Below are 7,397 nucleotides of genomic sequence, written 5' to 3' on the forward strand. Positions count from 1 at the left end.
AGGGTAAGCTGGGACAAACTGAGAGAGTAGCATGGACATATATACACTACCAAATGTAAAATAGATAGCTAGTGGGAAGCAGCCACATAGCACAGGGAGATCAGCTTGGTGCTTTGTGTCCACCTAGAGGGGTGGAATAGGGAGGGTGGGACGGACACACAAGACGGGGGGGATATGGGGATATATGTATACATATAGCTGATTCACTTTGTTATAAAGCAGAAACTAACACACCATTGTAAAGCAATTATACTGCAATAAAGATGTTAAAAATAAATAAATAAGAATAAATGCGGGACTTCCCTGGTGGTCCAGTGGGTAAGACTCTGAGCTCCCAATGCAGGGGGCCAGGTTCCATCCCTGGTTGGGGAACTAGATCCCGCATGCATGCGCAACTAAGAAGTCCGCATGGGCTTCCCTGGTGGCGCAGTGGTTGCGCGTCCGCCTGCCGATGCAGGGGATACGGGTTCGTGCCCCGGTCTGGGAAGATCCCGCATGCCGTGGAGCGGCTGGGCCCGTGAGCCATGGCCGCTGAGCCTGCGCGCCCGGAGCCTGTGCTCCGCAACGGGAGAGGCCACAGCAGTGAGAGGCCCGCGTAACGCAAAAAAAAAAAAAGAAGTCCACATGCCGTAACTAAAAGAACCCGCGTGCCACAGCGAAGATCCTGCGTGCCACAACTAAGATATGGCGCAGCCTAAATAAATAAATATTTTTTTAAAAAGAGTAAATGCATGTTCTAATGGCAAGAGGCAACATATGAGAAGGAATAAGGGTAATAATTTAGGAAGTGAATCCAAGGGTTAAAGGTGGAGTAATTACTGGAGATAATGAGTTCTCACCTATAACCTTGACTTTGGGAGGTTAAGATGGGTATGGAAAAATAAAAGGTCATTGAAAGTGTACCAGTTAACTGTCTACAAATTTTGCTATGATAACAAATATTCCTGAATTCTCATTGGCTTACAACAAGAAACACTGATTGCTTCCTCATATTATATGAATCATTATTCACCTCTTGCTTCTTTCAATAATTTGATTCTGTCATTCCGGGTAAAATTTCAGTCTATCCAAGACCATTCTTGCAGTAGAGAGAAGACAGGGTTATGAAACAAATAAAAGCTCTGAAAGCTTTGATTTCAGGTTGAAACATGCCATTCTACTCACACCAAATTGGCCCAGGAACTCAAAAGGCATAAATGGGCAAGGAAGTACAATCCTCTCAAAGGGAAGTAAGGGTTGCCTAAGTCAAGCAGCCAATCTTGATATCAAAGGGCATACATGTATAATCTCACAGGGTGATAATTAATTGGAAATTATTACAATATATGATACTGCAGCTTCTGTCACAAATAATTTGTCCCTCCTCTGTTCACAATAAATAAAACTAATTTCAAACGAAATAGGGAATATTACTACAGAACATGAATACATCAAAATGATATAAAGAAGTTATGAAAAAACTCTACACATTATACCTAACAACTTAATAGCACGTTAAAACGATTATATACCATGGCTAATGGGAATGTATTTTTAAAATATAAGGATGGTTCAACATATGGAAATCGTTCAATGTAAAGCAGCATGTTAACAGAATGAAAGAAAAAGACAACGTGATCATCTCTACTGATGCAGAAAAAGCAGTTGACAAATGTCAAGTCTTTTATGATAACAACACTCAATAAACTAAAAATAGACAAAAATTCCTCAACATTAAGGACGTATAGTAACAGCCCATGGGTAACATCATACTCAACAGATTTTCCTCTAAGATCAGGAACAAGACAAGGATATCTGCTCTCACTGTTTCTAAAAACGAATTACTAGAAAGTCTAGCAGGAACACATAGGCAGAAAAAAATAAGTAAATAAAAGGTATCCAAATAGAAAAAGGAAGCAAAATTATCTCTGTTGACAAACAACATGTTCTAGTATGTAGAAAACCCTGAAGGTTCTGCAAAATAAACCTGCTAGAAATAATGAAGGAACTCAGAAAAATTATAAGAGATAAAATCAACAAATAAAAATCAACTGTGTTTCTATAAATTAAAAATGAACAATCAAGAAGGAAATTCAGGGGGAGTTCCCTGGTTCCCTGGTGGTCGAGTAGTTAGGATTTGGCGCTTTCACTGCTGTGGTCCGGGTTCAGTCCCTGATCTGGAAACTGAGAACCCTCAAGCAGTGCTGTGTGGCACAAAAAACAAACAACAACAACAACAAAAAAAAAACACTCCTTAAAAAAAAAACAAGGAAATTCAGAAACAACTCTATTAACCATAACATCAAAGAAATAAGTAAAATACTTGGAATAAGCTGACATTTAAAGGGAAAGATTTGTACACCGTAAACTAAAAACACAGCTGAAAAATATTAGAAAGGACACAATGCAAAGATATCCCAAGCTCATTAATTGGTAGTCAATATTTTCTAGATGTAAATACTACCCAAAGCAATCAACAGAGTCAACCCAATCCCTAGTAAATCCCAATAGTGTCTCTTGAAGGAATAGATAAACACATCCTAAGAGTCACTGCCCTTGAGAAATGGTTTGTGATATTCCTCAAAATCAGAAAAAACCCTTTGGAGAGACTTATCAGCCAGGCTCTGTTTATACTTTCTGTCTCATATCCTAGAACATGCTGACCACTCCACTACATAGCTTGAAATGGTGATCTTGTATGCTGCAGGAAAAGATTACAACATATGAGGGAAACTGTTCTACATCAAAAATTTCTGTTACCCAGCAAACCCACACGATGGAGAGTCCACCTGAAGTTGTGCATTAACTAAGGGTGGCTTATCACAGCAGAGAAACTGGATAAAATTTCAGACCCTAGGACTAGGTATTTCAAAAACAAGTTTCAGAGGCAAAATCATGCAAACTTAGGAGAATATGAAATCAAGAAGAGTATACATTCCCCAACTTGATAGAGCAGTACAAGAACAAAACAAAATACAAGATTTGTAGGTCAGATATTATAAGATGAAACCATGTGATCCACCCACAGAAGACAAACTAAAAGGCTGAAAGATGCATATTCATCCTTTGGGGGACTGCAGACTAGAAATAGAATCTCTCTGGGACTTACACTCTAACAATCTTTATACTCTATGGCTCTATGAGTTTGACATTTCTAGTTTCCATATATAATACCTTTCTTTTTTGTCACAATGTCATCATTTATGGCTGACATAAATTTTCTATATCCATTCATTTGCCAACAGGCATTTTAGTTCTTTCTACATCTTGGCTGTCTTGAATAATGCAATAATATTCATTGGAGTACAAATATTAACCTCACTATAATGATTTGATTTCATTTGGATATCTAGCCAGACGTGGGTGTCATAGACTGTGTGCCTGTTCTATGTTTATTTTATTAAGGAAACTCCATACTGTCTTCAATAAAAGCCCTACCACTTACATTCCCACCAACAAAGCACAAGGGTTCCCTGTTCTGTGTACTGTGCGTGCGTGTATGTGTGTGTGTGTGTGTGTGTGTGTGTGTGTGTGTGCGCGTGTGTATTTTCACACAGGTAGGGAGAGGACAGTAGAGCAACCAGCACTGGCCTGGCAGCCAGAAAGTAGCAGCAACAGCTTCCCAAGGATGAGCCTCTGGACTGCAGATCCCTGTGGTGCTACTTGCCCTCTGATTCTCGGAAAAATCTTTCACTACATCAGACAATTTAATGGCCCATCTCAAGTTGTGTCCACAGACACATACCTAGCAGAATATCCCTAATGAAAACCTTTTGCCATTCAAAGCTTAGTACTCATAATTTTCCTTCTGGACTCAAATGAACTTACAAACTCTCATGGGGTCCAACACAGTCTCCATACAATCTGTATCAACTCATCCTACTATAAAATGCGAGAAAACATTCTACTTCTAATAAATCACGCCTGAGGGAAAACTACATATATTTTCCTTCACCATGACCACAGACCAAACACTGTCATCTCCAAAAAACTATATATAAAAGAAAGATGTTTCCAATGGTGCACATGCCCCAGTGATGCCCCCAAATCTCCCACGGAAACACTCCAAATTCTCTTTTGTATCTTTCACAGTGCATCTAAAACTTTCTTCATTTGGGACCCAAAATACTAAAAAATACCAAAGATAACTCACAACACGATCACTGAAATTTTCCCTGTATTACTCTAACAATTGCACGATGATTCTACACCATCCAAAAGACCCAACAGAAGTCACCTGTGGTGTGGAGGCTGTAGGGCACCCTCTAGATGAATAGCCTGAGGACAAGGCACCCATCCTCATGCACCCAAAGATCTCTGTGGGCTCAGCTCAGGCCATACTTCTCACAACACTGGAGAAAAATGTTTTTCTCTGCCTAAATCCACTGCCTTCATTCGTCCCCAGCTATAACCATGAAATACCCAAATAAACCAATGCATGGAAACCTCAGTCTCAGCAGCTATGTCCCAGGGAACCTGAGCTAAGATACTATGGCACCTCAAACCATGCAATGCACCCACAACTACCCATAAACCCAATACCAGGGGCTCCAGCCAGAACTGACACATCCCTTGCCACAAACCCCTTGAGACCAAAGGGACAGCTGAACACACCATTCATGGGGCTCATCTTGATGCTCACCCTTGCTGCCATATCCAGCCTATAGAACCCTACAGGGCCCCCTTCAATTTCCCCATATTTCTACCTCTCCTCATGCAAACACGGGCAAAGAAGGCTAAAAGGCACAAATATCTGTCTGCAAAGGCATCTCAACAGGAATATTCACAAGAAACCACCCAAAGGACACTGGGCGTTCGGTATGAAGGTCAAGAAGTTGACCCTCCTGGGAAAATTTATCAGCAACTGGGGACGTTATGGACTTCAGTTACAAAGGCATTTGAATTCAGTGAGGAAGTCTCAAAGAGAGAGGGTCCCCAGGTCTCTTGTCTCCTGTTCTCCCAATTCACAGGTAATTAAAAGATTAATTAACCCTAGCTCTTTGACAGGGACTTCCTTCATTCCCCTTAGGTTCTGGATTTCTGTCCCCCCCTTAGCACAGTGAAATCACTACCCCTGACTCTGAGCAGATGACCTGCCGGAAGGCAAAGCTCCTGTCCAAGGTGGCGACTGGTCCCTGGATGTGCACAGCCTGGAACACTGGGGGCTACAGCGGAGCAGTGACACGGGAGACTAAACCCGGGGACACCTCAGGACACTGCATGAGGACATCAGATTTGTAGGGCTTTTTACGGCTCCCTACATCTTTTTGCTTTTGAGTAATTAAGTAGCCACATGGGGTAAGGATCAATTAAAGTCGAAATGTCCAGAACAAATATGGGAACCATCCTCATCAACCTACCCTGTTCACCTGGTCTCTCCTTAGGGGAGATTACTCAGCCCATCCCACAGTCCTAGCTTCTAAACACATCCCCAGAGTGAGATGTTGCAGCCATCCTCAGAAGAAGAGGAAAACTGTGTGCTCTTCAGTGAAGCGAAAATGGGAAAGACTCCGAATAATCAATGGAGAAGGGCATTTCTCATGAGGGTGATAGATGTAGGGGCAATAAAACCATTAGTGTGACAAGAGATTATCAGGAGTGGGTGGGGAGACCTCTCTGAGCCTAGACCTGAAGAAGTACAAAGGGCCTAACCCATGGTGACTTAAAAGAGAGAAGGTAAGAACAGGAACTAAGATCTGAGACAGAAAAGGTGTTGGTGTTTGGGAACAAAGAAAAGGTGAACGTGCCTGGGGCAGAGTGAACCATGAGAGAAGGTTAAGCTCCCAGGATGAGGCTGGAGACCCCGGCAGGGCCCTAAGGATGACACAGGGCTGTGTAGCCACAGTGAGGAATCGGGATTTTGTCCAGCGGACAAACGGAAGCCAGTGGAGGTCTGAGTGTAAGAACTGAAAATTAAAATTAGGGGATCCCCTGGTGGCGCAGTGGTTAAGAATCCACCTGACAAGGCAGGGGACACAGGTTCGAGCCCTGGTCCGGGAAGATCCCACATGCTGCCGAGCAACTAAGCCCGTGTGCCACAACTACTGAGCCCACAGGCCACAACTACTGAAGCCCGTGAGCCTACAGCCCATGCTCCACAACAAGAGAAGCCACTGCAATGAGAAGCCTGCACACTGCAACTAAGAGTAGCCCCTGCTCACCACAACTAGAGAAAGCCCACGCACAGCAACGAAGACCCAACGCAGCCATAAATAAATACATAAAATAAAATAAGTTAAAATTAAAACTCTAAATTCAACTGGGCACTGCCACACACAAACTCACGCCCAACTGGGCCAATCATTTCAAGGGTCTCTGTTGCTCAAATGAAGAATTTCTGGTGGAGTCGATCACCTCCATGTTACGAGTGGGCTCTCTGAGGCAGTTATGAGAAAGTCTGAGTTGAGTGAACAGAATCAGGTGTAACTAAATTCTAAAAAGGTCACCCGAAGGGTTAAGTGGGCAGAGTTTGTCCTTATTGCTCATCCTATTTAAAACACCATCTATCATGAGTCTGAGCAATGGAAACTTCTCTTTCAAGGTCAGATCACACTGGTACCAACCATTTAATTCTTCTTTTCCAGAAAAATCACATTAAAATAACTTAAAAATACAGGGAGTTTCCAGTTGGCCTAGTGGTTAGGATTCTGGGCTTTCACTGCCCTGGCTCGGGTTCAATCCCTGGTCAAGGAACGGAGATCCTGAAATCTGTGCAGCGTGGCCACTGCAAAAGCATAGCTGTTGGTGCAGAAAACATTGTAAGGGGTCAGCTTAGAAATAAGCTCTCAGCAAAGTTCTTCATCATGAACAGAGAGCCTCTGTTGGAAGCTTCCAAGTCAATCTAGTCCATCCTTCATCATTTGTACAGAACAGTTAAGAGGGACCTGAGGGAAAAATCTTCCTATCATCTCACAGCTCACTATTTTAACATATCACAGAAAAAGGAAGAAAACAAAATATAAGGCTAACTGGCTAAACTTGATTTTGAATGTTAATATAAAACATCATTGACATCTTTGCCAAGTACACATCAAAATAGACAATTATTTACTGTTTACCAAAGAACTTTTCCAAGAGATAAGATAAAGAGGAAGAAGCACACAGATACCGAATAAACCTCAAAAAAAATTTAAAGGGAAATAACTTGTGAATTATTTTTAATCTAAAAATTCTGGTGTCAAAGTTTTAAACACTTGAGAATATAACATATTTAGAAAAGATTAAATGAGGAGATTATAGAAGGCACCACAGGTTATTTCAGAAGTTAATAATTATTTATAAAGTAGATATTGAATATACTGACTTATTTCAAGCTCTAAATAATTAAATATAAACAAATGAGGTTGAAAAAGTAAAGCCTGTACAAAAAAACAACACTTTTAATATTCATTTAAAGAGGCACCAGGTGGTGACAGTCA

This window comes from Physeter macrocephalus, chromosome 17 (assembly GCF_002837175.3).
Source record: "Physeter macrocephalus isolate SW-GA chromosome 17, ASM283717v5, whole genome shotgun sequence".
In the NCBI taxonomy this organism is placed as follows: Eukaryota; Metazoa; Chordata; class Mammalia; order Artiodactyla; family Physeteridae; genus Physeter; species Physeter macrocephalus.